The following is a 20564-nucleotide window of genomic DNA, read 5'->3' as shown; positions in this document are numbered from 1 at the left end:
GATTATAACTAAACGATCAGCTGCATCATTAGCCATTTGATGGCCACCTTCCCAAGAGGTCTGTCACTCGCACCAGCTTATGTCAGGGCCTTGCATAGTGCAGGCCAGAGTTGACACTCAGTAATTACTCACTGAATGAAAGAGTAAGTTTTTCTGTGTGAGGTTTGTAAAATACGGAAGTTAGCAAATAATAGCCAAAGAAACCCAAAACAGAAAAAAAAAAAAGAAAGAAACCCAAAACAGGCCATCCTGTATGATTTTTCCACCCTTTCTCTCAGCAGCATCTCTCTGCAGCTCTGTACTTGGAGTAGTCCCAGATCCTTCTGTTGCCTGGCAGTGCAGAGTTCCTTTCTCAGCAACATCCTTACTAGGCAGCTGCTCAGGAAGCCCCCTCAGTCAGTGAATGCAATGCTCTGAGGCTCTTTCAAGAAAAGATGTAACTTTTTTTTTTAAGATTTTGTTTATTTATTACAGAGGGAGAGAGAGCGTGAGCGTGTGCCCGTGCAAGCTGGCAGGAATGAGGGGCAGGGGCAGAGGGAGAGGGAGAAGCAGACTCCCCGCCTGGAGCCTGATGCGGGGCTCAATCCCAGGACCCTGGGATCATGACCTGAGCTGAAGGCAGATGCTTAACTGACTGAGCCACGCAGGCGCCCCAAGAAAAGATGCAAATTTGAGCCAGTGGCTGAGCTCTACTTGTTTTCTCATGTGTCTTCTGTAGGTCACAGGTGCCACCAGATTCTTGCCTACTGTGAGCCCTCAGACTTCCACTGCAATGCTTTCAAGAGCAGGCTTTGAGCCTGGCATTTTCCTCTTCCTTAGAAATGTTCAGTCCCAGGTATCTAAGAGCCTTGGTCATAACCCCAAGCCATCTTCCCTCCTCCAAGGGGTGGAGGGTCACTTGTGTACGAGTTCTAGAGACTTCTTGGGTCATCCCATAATTGCCAAGTTGCCTGTGCAAATTAAACTCTGATACTAACCCTGGAGAAACACTCATTTACTCAGAGTTGGGAGAGAAAGTCTACAGGAGCCCAAGGTTTTGTTAGAGAGGCAGTCCTTGTTTTGCATGGTTTTGATATGAAAATATTTCAGATACCACAGTTTATAGTTAATAACACCAGTCCCCTGACAATGTGATTGCATAAAGTGCAAACTTTGAGACTAGCTCTTTTGTCCACAAATCGCTACATAACTAACAGATGCCTAGCCCAATCAGTGACAAATTACATCACGTCTTTCAAAGCCTGTCTCTGATGGGTCACTGTCGATCTGCTTTTCGGTTCCAACAAGGACAACAGAGCATGTGCTTTGTGTGGCCTACTTGGTATCCAGTGATGAATCCATGTGACATTTTACAAAGATAGGTAATCAAAAGAGGAAGCTGGCCAACGAAGATGAAAGTGCCACAAAGAAACGAGAAGTAGTAATATTGGAAGTTAAATTTGAATCGAACATAAACGGAGTTGTAGAAGAAATAAGGGACTGTGAGAATGTTGACCATGCCTCTGTCCTCAAGAAATTCTAGCTATGCAGTCAGAAGAACTTAGTGAAGGGGAACCAATCAAACGTATAAATGAGGAACGTGGTTGTGATGAAAAGCATGATGTACCAGAGGAAATGACACTGGCAAAAATTTCACATTAAAGAAACTCTTAGAGATGTTTTACATTAAAAGTACAAAGGACAAGAGCACATGGGTGTTTCAGTTGGTTGAGCATTGACTCTTGATTTTGGTTCAGATCATGATCTCAGGGTCATGAGATTGAGCCCTGCATCAGGCTCCACACTCAGCATGGAGCCTGCTTGGGACTCTCTTGTCTCTGCCCCTTCCTGCCTCACCCGCAACTGTGTGCTCTCTCTCTTTCCCTCTCTCAAAAAAAAAGTGCAAAGAACAAAATGTTGGACGCTGATTCATACTTAGAAAGGAGTATGACAATTAATTTGCCAATGCATAGAAAAAGTTTGCTCCCTATCCAAAATTATATGATGGGAAAGAGGCAAGCACTGCTCAAACTACTCTTGATAAGTTTTTTTTCTTTTTTACAAAAACAAAACAAAACATTTTAGGGGGGCTTGGCTGGCTTAGTCGGTAGGGCATGTGATCTCGGGGTTGTGAGTTTGAGTCCCACGTTGGGTGTAGAGATGACTCAAAAATAAAATCTTAAAAAAAAAAACCAGAAGAAAGAAAAACCCTTTACTCCTCAATGTGTCTAATGTTTTCAATTGCAGTGTACTCAATATTAATTTTACTATTTTTTCATTTTTTTATACATTTCTAGCCAACAGTAAGAGAAATTTTAATGTTTTTGACAATTTTTAAAGGTCACAGAACACTTGTAATTTTTCCCGTTGGTGAAGATTGCTTTGCCTGGTTTGCAAAACAAGGACTACCTATAATCTGTTGCAGTGGAATATGTCCAGGTGTTTTGACAAGCCCATCAGTATTATGACAGCATATTGGCCAACTGAAAATTATGTGAAGGCAAGTATTCATATTCTGATAGTAGGACAAAATATTAAAATTGGAAGCTTTTTTGGAAAAATAAAATTACTGAAAAATGATAGCAGAATATCAGATATCTGAAGCAAGAGATTAAAGCACTGCTCCATTATCTCAGTTTTTAATGCCACCAAACCCAGCTACCCCCAGGACCCCTGTTTTTCTATTTGGTGCAGTCTAAATATTAGTAGAGAAGAAGCTTAAATTCCATCCCTTGACCCACTATTGAATAAAAGGGAGACTTGACCACGTTTCCTTATCTTCAAATACTTCAGAACTTCCAATTGTGCAATTAAACATACTTAGATATGTTGCAAGGATTAACAATAAAATATTTTTTAAAAATATTTTTAAAGTGGGTGCCTGGGTGGCTCAGTTGGTTAAGCGACTGCCTTCGGCTCAGGTCATGATCCCGGAGTTCCGGGGTCGAGTCCCGCATCAGGCTCCCTGCTCGGCGAGGAGCCTGCTTCTCCCTCTGACCCTCCCCCCTCTCATGTACTCTCTCTCTCTCATTCTCGCTCTCTCAAATAAATAAATCTTAAAAAATATATATTTTTAAAGTAATTTTTACACCCAGCATGGGGCTCAAACTCACAACCCTGAGATCAAGAGTCGCATGCTCTTCCAATTGAGTCAGCCAGGCACCCCAACAATAAAATATTTTTAGATAGCTCTGCATGGCATGTGATGCTAATAAACTGGGTATTAAACTATATTTTATGGGAGACACTTGCAGATCTTATGGTCAGGAGCATTGTGCCTATTGGAATAGTCTCCTCCACCTTGCAACAATCCTCTTTAATAAAGTCTCTTTACCAAGTCTGAACAAAATATGTATTTTATGTATTCTTATTACATAATGATCCTTATGTGTACATACACACTGGGACCTGAAATCCCTAGCTCTAGCTTGAATTGGCCAATGCTTGCCAAAGGAAAATTTGGCCAGTGCGAGCCAAATCTGGTCTACAAAGTTACTGGAATTTCTTTTTCTCTCCAATCCAGCCTTTCCAACATAGCCCATGGGGCAATCTGTGGTCTTCTCAAAGCCATGGTTTAGGCTCTTCCCCCTTGGCTTGATTCGGAACCCAAAGAAGCAGGGATGACACCCCCAGAAAGGATGTGAGTTTGCCTAAGAAAACAGTAGTCTCCTGTTTTGAGTGTAGTCATTGCTCAATAAATATTTGTGAATTGACCGACGAGTGTGATTTGATGCCTTGTGGGGGCCGAGTTGTAGGGCTCTGAGGAAAGAAGGGACAGAGAAGCCCAAACAGTGGCCCTTAGCTCCTGGCCATGATGAGCCTACAGAAGGTGAGTTGTTAACTGGGTTTATGTATTGCTTGAAATAATCACAACTTTATTTCTTCTGTGATATTGGTGACTAGCGGTCATTAGGAAGCCCATGAACCCACCCAGGCGGCTGGTTGTGAACAGAGTGGTATGGAGGGCACAGCAGAAGCTGGAGAACAGGAAAGATAGCTCCAGAAATGGATACATCGGTGTGCCCTTTGGGGGTATTTCATACGGTATTTGCCTTTTAACCCCACTCCCAACTACTTTTTTTATGTTGATTGTTGGAAATTTCTAAGTAGAGAAAAGTGCCCTCTCAAAATATAACTACTGTTGTAACCGTACTCCTCGACATAACCTCCATTTTGACTTGCCTTCTTCCAGTCTTCTTTATTTTTCGTATTTGTTTGTTCAAAAATTGTGCTGAAAGACATAGAACATAAATGTACCTTCTTATCAGTTTTTAAGTGTACGGTTCAGTAGTGTTAAGTGCATTCCCATTGTTGTGCAGCCAATCTCCAGAACTCTTTTCATCTTTCAAAAATGAAAGTCTCTATGACACAGCTCCCTGCTCTCCCCTCCCCCCATCCCCTGGCAACCATCCTCCCAACTATTTTTTTTCCCTCCAGTGTGAAATAAGGACAATACTCTGAAAAGATTGTTATGAGAATTAAATGAGATAATGTATGCAAATTGCTTGCTATTGAGCTTGATACACAGTTGAGTGCTCAACAAACATTAGATATTATTATCATTTATGATTTTTTTTAAAAAAATGCTACAAATCGACTTGGGTGAAATTGGGTTTACACAAACACAAATGCAGCCTGTAATTAGAGAAGGATGAGCAGAAAGGATGTAGGCAACAAGAGACCATGTGTGGAAGAGGAAAGAAGAGGGTAGATACCCGGATCTTGGAGATAGGGATTTGGGATGGGGGTCCTGATCCACCTTGATTTAACTGGCAGCTGTATGTAAGTCTCGATTTCCTTTTGGCATTGTGGGCAAACAGCTCACAAGAACTTGGCTATTTTCCATTTGTTCTTTTTTGAAGATTTTATTTTTTTAAAGTAATCTTTATACCCAACGTGGGGCTCGAACTTACAACCCCGCGATCAAGAGTCACATGTTCAACCAACTGGGCCAACAGGCTCCCCTCCATTTGTTCTAATGCAGAGGTGGCACATAGCAATGGGCTTTTGTTTAGCTTAATGTAAAATGTGTTATTAAAAAGGTAAATTGGTTCTCAACATTTATTAATGAGAATATTTTTTAAAAAAGATTTATTTATTTATTTGAGAGAGAGAGAGAGACAGAGAGAGCACAAACAAGGGGGAGAGGCAGAGGGAGAGGGAGAAGCAGACTCCCCGCTGAGCTGGGAGCCCCACGTGGGGCTCGATCCCGGGACCTGGAGATCATGACCTGAGCCGAAGGCAGATGCTTAACCACCTGAGCCACCCAAGCACCCCTTAATGAGAATACTTCTGACAAAAATCCATATCTAAGGTTTCCTTCACTTGGCAGAAGTGAACACTAGAAAGTGTTCCTCATTCTGTTGGGGCAACAATTGGCAGGGGGCAACAATTGGCAGGAGCCGTGTAGATGGCTCCAATTCAGCCCACATCACCCAATTATGTTACCTGCCTAACCTTTGGGGAAGGTGGTCTGTGAAGTTCATGGGGCAACTTATTTTTCTCATATCATCAGACAAAAGCATACCCCCAGTGTAAGATCACCACCACAAGGGCGGCGCCTGGGTGGCTCAGTCGGTTAGGCGTCTGCCTTCAGCTCAGGTCATGATCCCAGGGCCCTGGGATCGAGCCCAACATCAGGCTCCCTGCTCAGTGGGGAGCCTGCTTCTCCCTCTCCCTCTGCCTGCTGCTCCCCCTGCTTCTTGTCTCTCTCTGTCAAATAAATAAATAAAACCTTTTAAAAAAAAAAAAAGATCACCACCACTCCCACGACACATAATGTGGATCCTACCTTTGCCAGGAAATTTGATATCCCTGGCTATAGATTGTGTTCTCCCAAGTTAACACTGGGAGCTGAGAAAGGTTTGAGATTTTACTCTACTTGTAAGCTACCAAGTTAGCTTAGCACAGTTTCATGGATGCTGACCAAGGACATAAGATTCCTAGGTCAGAGACAAAGGACAGTTCCTTCCTCATAAACAATAGTTGTAGCCAGAATACCACCGGCATTTGCACTGGTTTCCTTTTTTTTTTTTTTAAAGATTTTATTTATTTATTTGACAGAGAGAGACACAGCGAGAGAGGGAACATAAGCAGGGAGAGTGGGAGAGGGAGAAGCAGGCTTCCCGCCGAGCAGGGAGCCCGATGCGGGTCTTGATCCCAGGACCCTGGGACCATGACCTGAGCCGAAGGCAGACGCTTAACAACTGAGCCCCCCAGGTGCCCCTTGCGCTGGTTTGCTAAGTCTCGGTTCCCGCAGGGAAGCACCAAGAGGACCAAGTGACCCTACACGCGTGTGGGTTACATTATAGGAAAGGGACCCTGAGCTTAGGGAACTTGAATCTTTTATAACGGTCAGTAAGCATGACTGACCTTTGCTCTAAAGGGAGACACTCTTGATGTTATTACCGGACGGTAAACAAACCTGCCCTTTGGTCCACACTATCTCTATCTAACTCTAAGGCTGTTTGCTATACAAACATTTGAAAACAATTAGTCTGGAACAAAGGCAGTCAGAGTCTCTGCTTGTAAGATGTGCAGAAACCCAAAGACTTCTGGAGAACGGTCTGCGAACGTGCACCCAGCATCATTGGCCCTATTAACCTTGCCTTCACTTTCGAGCAAGTTCTCACTCCCCCAAGCGGGGAGCATCACGTATGGGGTACACTGGATTTCATTCGTTCATTAAGCAAGTATTTACTGCACACTTATAATGAAAAGAGGTATTGGACCCTGGAAACACAAACTGGAAAATGACCCATTCTTTCCCCTCAAGGCACTGCGAGTCAGGCAAGTAACTCACGAATTGCAATGCAACATAACAGGTGCTCTCTGTGGACCAAGGAGGGGTAGCCAGCCTGCGGTGTTGGGGGAGAGAGGGATGGCTCCCAGGAGGACCTTGAAAGAGGAATTGGGGGTAAAGGAGAACAAGAAGTGGGGAGGACCAACCCAGGATGTCAGACAGACAGACAGACGGGGAGTGAGAAAAATGATTGAAGAGGAGAAGGGGATGAGGTCATGGATTAGTGGACCCCGAGGAGACATCGGGGTGTACGTACTCGAGGGCCATGTTGGAACAACCTCAGGGGCACAGAGACCAGGCGAGAGGCTTTTGCAAGAGTCTAGGCATGAGATGGTGCTGGCTTGAAATAAGAACATGGCAGTGGGTATGGAAGAAAGAGGGCACAGCTGAGTGATATTAAGGAGGTAGACCTGGTCAGACTTGGTGAGGCCGTGAGGGGGTGGAGAAGAATCTAAGCTTGTGCCCAGTTTTTGGCTCTGGCAACTGGGTGATGGGTTGTGGCATCAACTGAGATAGAGAACAGAGAAGGAGAAACAAGTTCTGGGTGAATATAAAGAGTTCAGAGTTTGGACACTCTTGAGTTCAAGGTACCCAGAATCCAAGGGGAGATATCCAGTAGGCAGATAGACCTATATGGCCTATAAATCCAAAATATTAGGTTTTAATTTGCTGGTATTACGTTAGTGCCCTTTATAATTTAAAAATGAATGATTTCATGAGATTAAATTAATTGCAAATCAATAATTATCAGACAAATATTATATAACAGGAGGCATAGAATGATTCGTAAGTAATGGAGGAAAACGCAGCAAAAAATATTGTGTAGGCATACATTCAGCAGGCCTGAATACAAAACCGGGGTATGTAACAGTGTGTTCTCTCCATACTCAAATAAATCTCTGAAGGAAAGGAAATAACACTTTGCTTTAAGTCAAGGTGTCTTTTTCAGTATAATTGCAATTGACACATTGCTAATGCACCATTTGACAATTTGCAATAAAAAAGCACAACCACCCAGTATTTCACTAAATCACAGTTCATGATTACTAGAGCTTTCTTTGTGCACTTTAGTACACTTTTTTAAAAGCTTACATTCAAAACCAAAGGCAATGATGAAATAGCTCATTTTGCCTGTGATGTTGTCATTACATTATTGCTAAAACAAAATACAATTCCAAATTGTTAACAAACTGAATTTGAATTTCTACGGGGACCTTGTAAAAATAAAACATTCCCCATTAAGTATTGCATATTTAATGATCTAAACCAATGAACAGCTTTCTACCAAATCCTGCCATATATATTTGTCGCAATCAGTGAAAACAGAAATGAACAGGACCAGGCATAATTGGGTAAAGTTTGTCCCTTCAACCATCACTAATGCTTCCAATCTGTTAAAGTCATATTTGCCTTTTTCTGGGCCATGCCATGGTTAATATTTCCCATAGACTCATCCTGGAAACATTAGGCAATAGCGAGCTTCTACTCACTGCTATTCTGCCCCACCATAGTTACAGCACCTCAGTTATGGGGGGCGGGGGGGCGGGGGGGGAGTTTATGGCTTGTCCATCCTCTAAATTTCAGCCCTGGTAGGACATGTCTGTCTGCATTATTTCCACTACAAGCTTTTTGAAAGCCACCACTATAAGAATATTTTGGAACGCTGAATACTTGTTTCCAGGCTGACATTAGAGGCGGCCGATTTTCTCCTCCTGACAGTTGTTTACCTGTCAGCTATATTTCTTTATATTCTCTCCTGTCCATTTTCCCTGGAAACATAAAGAAAGGTTAAACGTCTCCAGGTAAATCAGCGTGGTCCTTGGAATGCAGTATGATTGACAATAAAGGGAAGGAAATGGTCCATTTTCTTGTGCATGTTACTGAATGATCAAAGATCATTGGTTGAAACTGGTTTTCATTTCAGAACCAAGCGACCACTGCATTCTTTGACTTCGCTACCTCTCCTCAGCGAAGTTGAACAAGTCCATGAAGATGAGCATTGGGATACCCGATCTGTTGTTTCCATAGAAGCCGGCAATAATTCTGGGGAATCATTCCATACAGAACTAGGGTCGAGGTAAAATTTCCACATCAAAACCGCTGTTGTCCCTTTTATGCTTGGAGAAATTGGCTCCTGACAGGCCCCCAGATTCCAGAGGCTTAGCTGTGATTATTGTTCTGGTTTCATTTGAGAGCAGCTTAAGTCGGGGGTGCCCCGGGATCTTCATGGCTTGAGTTTAATAGGTATGGGTTATTGGAACAGATTCCAAGAACACAGTGTAAAAACAGAAAAGAAATGGGGACCGGCAGAGCAGAATTTAGGGGAAACATCATCCTGCGGTCTTGAGACTCAGTGCAGAATGCTAAAGAGTGTACTTCCAAGAGAGAATAAGTCAGGTGTAGTTTAAGGTATTTTCTTCTTCCTGGCAGGATGATATATGGCTGCGTGGATGGGGGAGGGGATAAGCAGTTTCAGATTTCCCTCCGCTCTCTACTCATCCATTGCTGGGGATTCTGTACCCCTGTGGTACCTTCATCTCGATGAGGCGTGCTGCTTCCCTCACCTGGTTTCTGTCTCCTGGCACCAACTAGGTTATAGCCAAGAGCCCCCGTTCCCTGCTGGGTGACTGTACAGAAGGTAAGTGCTGTAGGAGTTCAGAGGGTGATGATTTTTGAGGAGAACCGGATTGATCTAGAAAAGCTGGAAGCTTGGAAGCCAATACTAGATGGACTTTGAAGCCAGATTCCCTGGGTTTGAATCTTCATTTTGCTACTTCCTAACTATGACGTGTAGAGCAAGTTATTGACCTCTTTACAAGATCTGATCAGTGGTGGGATTGAACCCCCAGGGTGGGGCTCCACACTTAGCCGGGAGTCTGCTTGAAGATTCTCTCCCTCTGCCCCTCCCCCCACTCGTGTGCGTGCACATGACTGATCACTCTCTCTCTCTCTCTCTCTCTGAAATAAATACATCTTAAAAAAGAAAAATAAAACGTTATTGACCTCTTTATACCTCAGTTCCCTCATCTGTTAAACGGGGCTGATAAGAATATCTACCTATTAGGATTCTTATGAATATTAAATGAGTTTGTATTGATAAAATCTTTAGTGCCTGACAGAGTAGAGTGCTATCCTAGTGTTAGTTCAATAATAAATCTCCTTGAGTGCAATTTTTTTAATTTTGTTTGTCAATTTTTGAATTCACTTTGTTGAATTCCCAGGATGAAACTCCTGATGGGTGATATAGTTGTACACAGAATGGTTACATTTTTTATGCTAGTTTCAAGTCTCACATTAGCGGTCGTCATCATTTTACCTTGTTAGGGAAATGTGAAGAAGCCCACAGAGATGTAACCAGAAAAGAAAGCCATAATAGAGGTAAATAAGTGAGGCTACCATATGTTCTAGAATCTACAAGGACTAGCATGGTAGCCACTAGCCACATGTGGTCATATAAATTTAAACTAGCGAAATAAAATAAAACAAAAATTTGGTTCCTTAGTTGCCCTGGCCACATTTCCGGCACCGGATAACCACACGTGGCTAGTGACTACCACACTGGACGTTACAGATCTAGAACATTTCAATCGTTACAGAAAGTTCTGTTGGACAGCACAGATTTTGATTTTTTAAGATAAACCCGTTTCATGTGATTCAATTTTTATTTCAACTTAAGGCAGCGTCTAAACTGGTGATTTGTCAGACTGTCTACATAGAGAGGCTCACAAATTGAAAAACACTCTTTGGTAAGGCTGCACATCCTGGTTGGGGCTCCGCAAGTGATGAACTCAAAGGGTCAGGGAAAACTGAAGTCCAGCCAATGAAGTAGGTGACTGACATCAGCCACTGGTTCTGAGCCGGTGGGGGGGGCATGCAGTGATTAAACTGGAAGGGTAACTGTCTGGGGAACGGTTAGAGGTGTCCCTGGGAAAATCCCAGTATGTATATTTGGCTGGGGCCCTCTGGGCCAGTGAACAAGGAGGAACTTTTCTGTTGGATGAAGGAGGTGAGAATGGAGGTATATCGCTCAACTTTCCTTCGATATCTGTCTTGCTCTTGATTGTTACAATTGAAGTAGATGTAGTTAAGAAATCTAAATAGGAATCAAGTACCAACTGAACAATTTGTGACCTGAGCTGGTTTGGTTTTGCCAGCAACTTCCTGATCCTTATCTGCAGACACCGTATCTACCAGCCTGTCTCTAGTGAGTTTTTGTATAGACTCAGATACTTCTTTCTCAACTAACTCTTTTGTTGAATTCATAAAGTTCGGAGCTAAATAAACCCTCCAGGAGTTGTGGCACTTACCTGGACTGGGTTGATCTCCTTCTACTGTTGCACTCATGATTTTGGTGCTCACACTTGGAAAAATCCAATAAACAGCCCCCTCCACCGCCAGAATGTCATGTTGGTAAGACTGGTTTCTGTCTAGAACATGTTATAGTATAAAGGGAGTGACAACAGGAAGGCCACAACCTATCACCGTGCCTGGAATTGTACCACGATTGATTAAATGTTTGAGTTGTATCATACCTTATATTTGCATATATTGCTTTTACACACATCATTTTACTTACTCCTCACGTCAATCTTATGATGAAGATAATTAGCTACATTTTTACAGATGAGGAGATTGAGGGTTAGCAAGGGAGAGAGTATAAATCACTTGCCTGATGTCACCGATGAGGGTAACAAATTTAAGGGTAGACTTTCTAATTCCAAAGCCAGTTCTTTTTCTATCACCCAAAAACCATCTCTTGGCTTCATATTTGGTGTCCACTTTTTAAAGAGTACAAGTATCCTTAGGAGAGCCAACACATCTAACTTTCATAAGCCATTCACACTTTAGTATAAATTAGAGAATCACCTTGATGTTCTAAGTGTCAAGAAGTTTAGAAACAAAAAAAAATCTCAGGGTGGAGTTTTTTTGTTTGTTTGTTTTTTTGTTTTTTTTAAAGATTTTATTTATTTATTCATGAGAGACAGAGAGAGGGAGGGAGGGAGGGAGAGAGAGAGAGAGAGAGGCAGAGGGAGAAGCAGGCTTCCCGCCAAGCAGGGAGCCCGATGCGGGACTCGATCCCAGGACCCCGGGATCAGGACCTGAGCCGAAGGCAGATGCTGAACCATCTGAGCCACCCAGGCGCCCCTCTCAGGGTGGAGTTTTAAGGGCCATTTCTGTCAATGTGGGGCCCTCAAGGAATGGGAGTGTTGTTTTCTTTTTTTTAAGTAATCTCTGTACCCAGCGTTGGGCTCAAACTCAGGACCTTGAGATCAAGAGTTGCATGCTCTACTGACTGAGCCGGCCAGGTGCCCCAAGGAATGGGAGTGTTCTTGATGGGCCCAGGAGAGAGTCATCTGAACTTGAGGGTCCAAGTGTAATGCTGCCTTTGAAGCTTCTGGAGGCTTCAGGGAGACAGGACAGCAGCAGGCGGTGGGAACACTCAGAGTGGGGGGAAGAAGACAAGAAGGAAAGGAGCCTTCGGCTCAGGTCATGGTCCCAGGGTCCTGGGATCGAGCCCCGCATCGGGCTCCCTGCTCGGCGGGAAGCCTGCTTCTCCCTCTCCCACTCCCCCTGCTTGTGTTCCCTCTCTCGCTGTGTCTGTCTCTGTCAAACAAATGAATAAAATCTTAAAAAAAAAAGAGGGAAAGGAAAGAATTGTGTACCAAATATGTTTGCCGACTGGGCAAAATTTTTCTGCACTTCAGCTCATAGCTGCTGGAATATTTTGTGGTATGTCATGGTTTTAAATATTGAGTGACCAGTGCTGTGGGCTGTGAGCAGAGCCTTGCCAGCCGATGGGTCTTCTTTATCTTCCTCTCCTGATGTCCGTCCTGCATTTCCCCATATTTCGTTTGTTCCAGGGGCTCCAGAGCTTTCTGCCACTTAATGGAGACAGCCTGCCCCAGCCACCAGCTATGTACCACTCACAGGTGGACTGAGCTCTCAGACACACACACACACACACGCATAAACGCTAAGTACTCCAATGGGTTCATGTGAAATTAGAAGGCACATTCTCTGGAATTTCCTCAGACATTACCAGATCCACTCTTGTCGAGAACATTAAGCAATCCATTTCAGCTGTGCATTCCTCCCAAGACAAAGCATGCGTCTATAAAAGACCTATGCTGTCGAGTGGGGGCAGGGCAACGTCATAGTGTGCAGAAACCAGTAAAGCCCTCTGAGCTTGGCAAAACCCTACCCCAGCATGGTTCCACAGATGTTAGTTTTAGTAAAACCATATTAGGATGCATTTTCCTGGGGAACAGCAATGGAGGGTCACTGTTGTCTGTGTTTATGTATGCTGGTCACTGAGCCCCCATCTTCTGCCAGCCAGTCCTTCTCCCAGCGACACCCCCTCCATCCCTGTCTTCTTCCCCACCCCCGCCTGTGCCTCCCTCCCAGCCAGACTTGGTCCATCTTCCCAACCCTCCATTGTCCTCTCTTTGCTTCTTCCACTTAAACGGGCTCTTAGTCTAATAAAAGCTTTCAGGGAAGAAGTCAGTGAATCTTGCTTTTGCAGAGGCAAAATCAGTCTTCCCTGTGAGCAGCACCGGGGAGCTGGAGGGACACAGGAGAGCTGGGTCCAGCCCCAGCTCAGTCCCCCAGCTCGCAGAGACACTTGGGACAATCTGCTTCCCTTAGGGGCTCAGGGCTCCTTGTCTGTCAAACAAGGAAGTTCTCTACTCTTAGAAACTCGGGAATACTATTAATAATGGAGAAATGGGCCTGGGGGTTGAAGGTATAGTTGTCCTGAAAATCATCTTTTAATAAAGCCTGAAAAGAGAAGAGCACGATTTTTTAAATTATAAAACTATGAGCTCGTTGAAAAACAATGAAAGCAACACACACACACACACATACACACACGCGCGCGCGCGCGCACACACACCCCAAAATGAAAAAAGTCAGAATTAGCTAAAATCTCCATCAGAATGAGGTTATTCTTAGGAGATCTATCAGATAAATATTCTTTCTGAAGGCACCATGCCCAGAAAGGGCTTGAACACCCCAAAGTAACAGGTCAAAGCTGGAATTACCTCAATATCCAACACTTCCTACGCTATAAAAATAATCAGAAACTAAGGTAAGATCTCTGTGTCATCTTTCTTCTGGGGCTAATCAACCCTAGAACAAATTCGGGACCTGAAATTAGAACATCAGTGTGCTAGTCCTGACTCAACATTTTACTGGCTCTATGAGTCAGAGTCAAACTGATTGCTCTCCATTTGCTTCCTCTTTTCCCAACACACACGCACACGCGCGCGTGCACACACACTCACACCCACATCCTTCCCTCTTTCCTTTGCCCTGGCTGTGACCCTGGAGACTGACCTCTGTGGACCTCATCACCCTTGCCCCCTGGCTTTCAGTCGGGTTTGGTCAGTGGGAGACAGCAGCAGGACACAAGAGGGTGGGAAGAGAGAAAGGTGTATTATTTCCCTCCCTCCCATTAGATGTGATTTTGGCAGCCACTGCTTTCCCACACCGACAGCCACAGCTCAATGAGGCAGGGGCCCTCTCTTCCAAGGCTATAGCTCTTGCCTGGTTCTGGTAATGTACCCTCCTCCCCTTGCCCTTGGTGGCCCAGGGAAGGTGAGTCCCTAAGCAGCTCCCTGCCATGCCCTGTCAGCTCCCTCTCTCCTGCCCACATCAGTGTAAACAGCCTCTTCTCGAGGCTTCTCGCTTCCCCTGGTGAGTGCACCATCTGTTTCCTGCCAGGACCTGCCTGATACAGAGTCTAGCCGGTAAACAGAACCCTCTTGATTGTTCAACACAGAGCACTTTAATGCAGGGAGCTGGTTACTCAGGTAAAGGAATTGCTGAGGAGCCAAACAAGGCACTTGGCAACTCGGAGATGAGCGAGGGGAAAACACGCACACGCGCGCGCACACACACACACACACACAACGGGGGGGGGGGGGGCATGAAGCAGGCACTGAGGAACCGAAGTCAACCAGCCAGAACAGGCACCAGAAGGGGTCTGTCCAGCAAGAGGAAGGACAGGGAGAATAACCCAGGAACAAATAGGTCCAGAACCAGCGAGGGGTTGTGCCACTTTGGACCAGTGGCTAAGCCACTCTGAGCTTCTTTGTTCCTAGGTGCAAAAGTTGATGATGGTTCATGCCCTACCTGCCTCACGGGGATGTTCTGAAGCAAACCTAAACAGCAGAGTATGTCGGAGGGTTTGGTAAACTCTAAGGTGCTATATGAAATGAGGTATCTGTCTGAGGACCCTGCAGTTTCTGCGCCTGCCGGCTTCTCATATGATCACTTTTGTTCTCAGGCGACGGCTTTCAGCGTAATACCTCAACCAAAGAAATGCCTCCACCGGATCGATTCTCTTAAACTGCCCGGGAGCCTGCTTGCCAGGAAAAGGCAATTAAAGCGCGGGCTTGGGAAACGCAATCATCTGTTTGTGATGCCCGGGTGCACTGGCTACCAAATCGGGGGGTCTGCAGGGGGGCCCCGGCTCCTGTCTTCAGCAGCCAGGCTGCATCCTTGATCACATGTGCCAAGCTCAGGGTGGCACACGGAAAAAGTCTGCCCCCTTAGCGGTCCTCACACCAGGCAGTGTTTAGGGAGGGATAGCAGAGAGCCAGGTGGAATACAGACACATCTCTGCACAGGATTAGCTTTCATGTCCCCTGGGCTCTCGTGAAGCCAGAAGCCAAGTGTTCGTTCAGCACTTGCTTTCTGAGGACAGTGGAGATTGCCTTCAGTACCTGCCTAATCCTTCCTCCTTCAGCCCATTCGCTTCCCCTTTGGTCTTCTCCCCAGGCGATTCCTTTCTTCCTTTCTCCTTTCTTTGTTCTAATGTCCATCTTCCCCGAGGGATCTGAGGCCAGCCTTTTGAATGGCTGTAGCGACATCCCTCCGCACTGGTTCTGGAATCTGGCTGCCTTCGGAACCAGCTGGGGAGCTTTTGAAAATCCCAATGCCTTGGCCATACCCTAGGCCAAAATCAGAATCCCCGGGGGCGGGGGGACCTAGATAGTGTGATTTTTTTTCGAGTTCCTCCGCGTGAGGCAAATGTGAAACCAAGATCAAGAACCACTGTTTGAGGAGAATGTAACCTCATGGCATCGTGAGATTAAAGCCTCGCTCTTCCCGCTGAAGGAAAGTCAGCAGGAGAGCCTGTTGCAGGGCAAAGAATCTTCCTGAATAAGAAGGAGCTTGGAAGGCGATGCATGGTCAGGTCCTTCCAGGGCAGGAGGCCACCCCAGACCGCTGTGCTTCTGGAACAGTTGTACGCCTCCACGGATACCACCCATGTCAGCGCCAAAGCTGTGTTCTCACAGCTGACCAAGTCTCGTAATGGGGCAAGAAAGGATCCAACTCTTTCTAGACTGTAGAAGTTTTGAGCCACAGAGGTTCATTGGCCTTGTTGACATTATCAAAAAAAAAAAAAAATCCAAGAAGAGAGCGGGGTGCCTGGCCAGGCTCCAGGCTCGGTTAGGGGCGTGTGCGACTCTTGATCCCGGGGTTGTGAGTTCGAGCCCCATGTTGGGTGTGGAGATGACTTAAGAATAAAATCTTGAAAAAAATAAACTAAAATGAGAAGAGGGGGGAAAGAGAGCCTGAGAGGTTAAGTGACTTTTACGATGTGCTACAGTGGACTTCTGGCAGAGCCGGATGGATGCCAGGTCTCCTTTGGGGCAAGCCGACCGCGCGGACTTCCATTCCTCTCTCCCAGCCCCCCCATGCTCTCACCTCTGCTGAAATCCAAGCCCCTTGGGAGACATTTCTGAAGGTTTTTTAAAATGATGGTTTTTGTGCTGGGAACCAGATAAATAACGCGAGATGGTGATAATGATTAGGAAATATTTATGTTTTTTGTGCATGAGGTCTTCACATGCCGATTTGTTTACTTGGCAAATAAAGCAGAGCCTGTGATGTCACTACACGTGGATGAAAAGTTTAAACATTCATCTATGCAAACAAGGGAAAGAAAACACCTCTCTTTGTGAGAAACAAGTAGGATTACGTTAATTTGAATAAGTCTCCCTATTAAACTGTAGCAGGTTGCATTGGATCATTTTTCAGCACTTGGGGAAGAGAGAGGACTTTCACTCGGTTGAAAATGATTATGGAAACATTCTCATCAAAATCATATTCAAATATATATATATTTATATGTCTTACAGCTTCCAAGCTTTAGGAAGATTTCAGTTTGAGAAAAAGGCTAATTACTTTTCTTTGTGCGACAGGAATGAGCAGATAAAGCCATAAAGGTCTTGGAAATGTAGGCCCTGACCTCCAGTTTTGAGATTTGGTCTCTCCTGTGCATGGTGCCCCTTCACCCCAATAAGACCGGTGGTTCCTGTGGACCCGAGGTGGGGACTTGGGTGCAACCAAGGGAGAGCCTGGGACACAAAACATAAGGATGCGTCACTCTCAAGGCCGAGCCTGCACTTGGGCAATTTTGAGAGAGAAAGAAATGATAAGTTTTGCTTTCACAGAGTGAAACTGATAGCGGAGAAAGGTGGCTTGAAAGGCCAAGAACTGACGCCCACGGTACATAGACAGCTTCATGAAGGAAGCCTTGGAGCCCCAAAAACATGCGGGAAGAAAAAGGGGCAGGAGAGTGAAAAGAGAGCCTCACAACCAAAAGCTCATAGAAGGTTGCCACGGAGGGCTAGAGGGTGGGGTTTCTCTAACTGGAGGAAGTGTTGAAATCCCCTGGAGGCCTTACAGCTGGGCCCCCCGCCCCCCCCCCCCCCAGGGTCTGATGCTTTAAGTTCAGACAGAGTCCAATAATTTGCATTTCGAACGAGCTGCCAGGTGATAAGTGCTGGTCCAGGGAATACACTTTGGAATGGCTGTTCTAGAGCCATGTCTCTCAAACTAGGGCTCCTGTCTGAGATTCTAAGAATGTCTTGAAACGTACCCAGGATTTGTTTTCATTGGCTATGGTGAGGGGACGGGCGTGAAGGTAACTGTCTTTGAAAGAAGAGTTGACTACTCCTAGTTCCCAAGTGGAGGGGACATGTCACACCGTGCCGAGTCACACAGGAAGTGCCGGGGTGGATCAGGAGGCAGAAGGATGGAGGAGAGACGATGGGCAAAAAAGCCTTTATTGTGGTTTTCACAGGAAGGAAGGGACCAGGCCAGGGGAGCATTAAGATTGGCTAGTTTGAATAATTTTAGCGGGCTTTGGGCTATGGGGAGGTCCCCATTTGGAAGGTATGTAGCCCTGGGGTGATTTAGGGTGGGGGATACTGGTTTGGTGTGTAAGTTTGATAAAGGAGGTGGTTGGTGGTAAGGCCTAGGGATGGGTTGATTTGCATATGAGAGGTTTGTTTGCGGGCAAGCTGTTTACTATCTCCAGGAATTCCTTGAGCCCTGGGAGGGGCAGTCTCTCTAGGATTAGCGAAACCTCAAGATGTCAAAACACTATAAAATACCAAAAATAAAAAAACAAGATTCCTACAAAGAAGTTTTTGTTCTCTCTTTATTGTAATAATAATGTTCATTTTGTTGGTGCTGGTTGTAAAACCAAATCCTTTCCTGGTGATAATCCCCGATTTAAGGATAGTTTCATAAAACGAAAATTTAGTTTATAAAGTCATTGTCTCAACAACTAAGGACCAAAGACACTTGAAAATCCAAAAACATAGTCTTATGGGTCCAAGAGAACTTTCTTTGTAACCATTTAGAAGGGCTCCATACTTAATTCAACTTTGAGACATACTGAACAGTAAGCATTAGCTCTTCTTCTATTGTTTTTGAAAAAGCTAACCTCTCACAAACAATATACAGTTGACCCTTGCCTTGAACAACGTGAGGGTAAGGGGCGCCAACCCTCCTGTGCAGTCAAAAATCCACGCGTAACTTTTGACTCTCCAAAAACTTTACTAATAGCCTACTGTCGACAGGAAGCCTTACCAGTAACATAAACAGTCACTTAACACATATTTTGTATGTTCTATGTATCGTATACTGTATTCTTGCAAAAAGTAAGCTAGAGAAAGACATTTATTAAGAAAATCATAAGGGCAGGCTCCTGGGTGGCTCAGTCGTTAAGCATCTGCCTTCGGCTCAGTTCATGATCTCAGGGTCCTTGGATTGAGCCCAGGATCGGGCTCCCTGCTCCACGGGAAGCCCGCTTCTCCCTCTCCCATTCCCCCTGCTTGTGTTCCCTCTCTCGCTGTGTCTCTCTGTGTCAAATAAATAAATAACATCTTAAAAAAAAAAAAAAGAAAATCGTAAGGGGGTACCTGGCTGGCTCAGTCAGTAGAGCGAGCAATTCTTTGATCTTGGGGTTGTGCGTTCAAGCCCCATGATGGGAGTAGAGATTACTTAAAAAATAAAATCTTTTAAAAAAGGAAAAATATAGTGCTCGCTTCGGCAGCACTTACACTAAAATTAGAACAATACAGAGAAGATTAGCATGGCCCCTGCGCAAGGATGACACGCAAATTTGTGAAGCGTTCCATATTTTTGAGCGCTGTGAATTGTATAAGACTGTTGAATCACAGACCTGTACCTCTGAAACAAATCATACATTATATGTTAAAAAAAAGAAGAAGAAGATAGCAGGAAGGGAAAAATGAAGGGGGAAATCGGAGGGGGAGACGAACCATGAGAGACGATGGACTCTGAGAAACAAACTGAGGGTTCTAGAGGGGAGGGGGGTGGGGGGATGGGTTAGCCCGGTGATGGGTATTAAGGAGGGCACATTCTGCATGGAGCACTGGGTGTTACATGCAAAGAATGAATCATGGAACACTACATCAAAAACTAATGATGTAATGTATGGTGATTAATATAACATAATAAAAAAATTTAAAAAAGATTTGAACTTTGGAAAAAATAAAAAAGGAAAATTATAAGGAAAATACATTTACAGCATTGTACTGTATATATATATAAACATATATGTGTATATATATACATATATATATAAATCTGTACATAAGTGGACCCACACAGTTCAAACTCCTTTTGCTCAGGGTCAACTGTATATGGAATTAGCAATATAAAAAAGTCATTCTTTTCTCTTTTTATCCACTCACAAAACTTTCCATAAACCCATAAGACTCTGCGCGTGCATACGTGCATGCTTATACATAGGGTTTCACTAAAATACTTTGAAATATTATTTTCAGGAATGCTTATGTAGGTCACTCAACTGATTCAAGACTCAATTTCATCTGTGTGGCGGGGGGGGCGGTGGAGGTGTCTTTCCCTGTGTCTCTGTGGCAAGACATAGTGAGGGAGAAAAGTCCACTTTTCTCAGAGGAGTATCCGGTACAGTCCGAGGTTAAAAGCAACATCATTTTCATCAGTCTGATGCACATTGTCACTGCTCAGTGAGCAGGTGGCTATTTATAAAGTGGCATCTGCAACAGCTGCTCAGCATTTGAAGAGTTTTCTGAAAAATCACAGTTCCTTCTAAACTTGATTCGGGTCATTGGAGCTGAGGTTTCAGTGATACTTGAAATCTTTTCTGGGGTGAAGAGGATATAGAATTCCCCAACAGGACATAATAAAGTGTGGAAATTACTTCTGGTTGGGGTAGAGTTTCCATGAGGGGCTGAAAAAGCTCTAAGTGTGTGCTTAGCTGCCTATAAGGGAAGCCATGCGCGCCCCAGCAAAATAGAGCAGCACGTAATGAGACATTTCATGGCCCACAAACTGTCCATTACTAATTTGGATAACTGGGGCACAGAGTTTATTTTTCCTTATTTTATTTATTTTTGTTTCGCTGAGAATCTATGGCTTGCTGAGGTACATCCACCCATCTCCCCCGCCCCCCACCCTTAGCAGTCTTTTTTCC

At 44.6% G+C, this 20564-nt stretch overlaps 1 non-coding gene across 1 annotated transcript; it reads left to right on the top strand.

Moving 5' to 3' along the window:
- The first annotated feature begins 19120 nt into the window (after positions 1–19120).
- Positions 19121–19227, top strand: LOC112813033 (U6 spliceosomal RNA). Its single transcript, XR_003205419.1, has one exon. It is a non-coding gene; the product is annotated as a U6 spliceosomal RNA (small nuclear RNA).
- The last annotated feature ends 1337 nt before the right edge of the window (positions 19228–20564 follow it).

The sequence above is a fragment of the Callorhinus ursinus genome, unplaced genomic scaffold (assembly GCF_003265705.2).
Source record: "Callorhinus ursinus isolate GAN/ISIS: 27379988/994484 unplaced genomic scaffold, GSC_fseal_2.0 scaffold16, whole genome shotgun sequence".
Taxonomy (NCBI): Eukaryota; Metazoa; Chordata; class Mammalia; order Carnivora; family Otariidae; genus Callorhinus; species Callorhinus ursinus.
The sequence above is the reverse complement of the archived record's forward strand: the minus strand, read 5'-3'. Positions and strand labels throughout refer to the sequence as shown.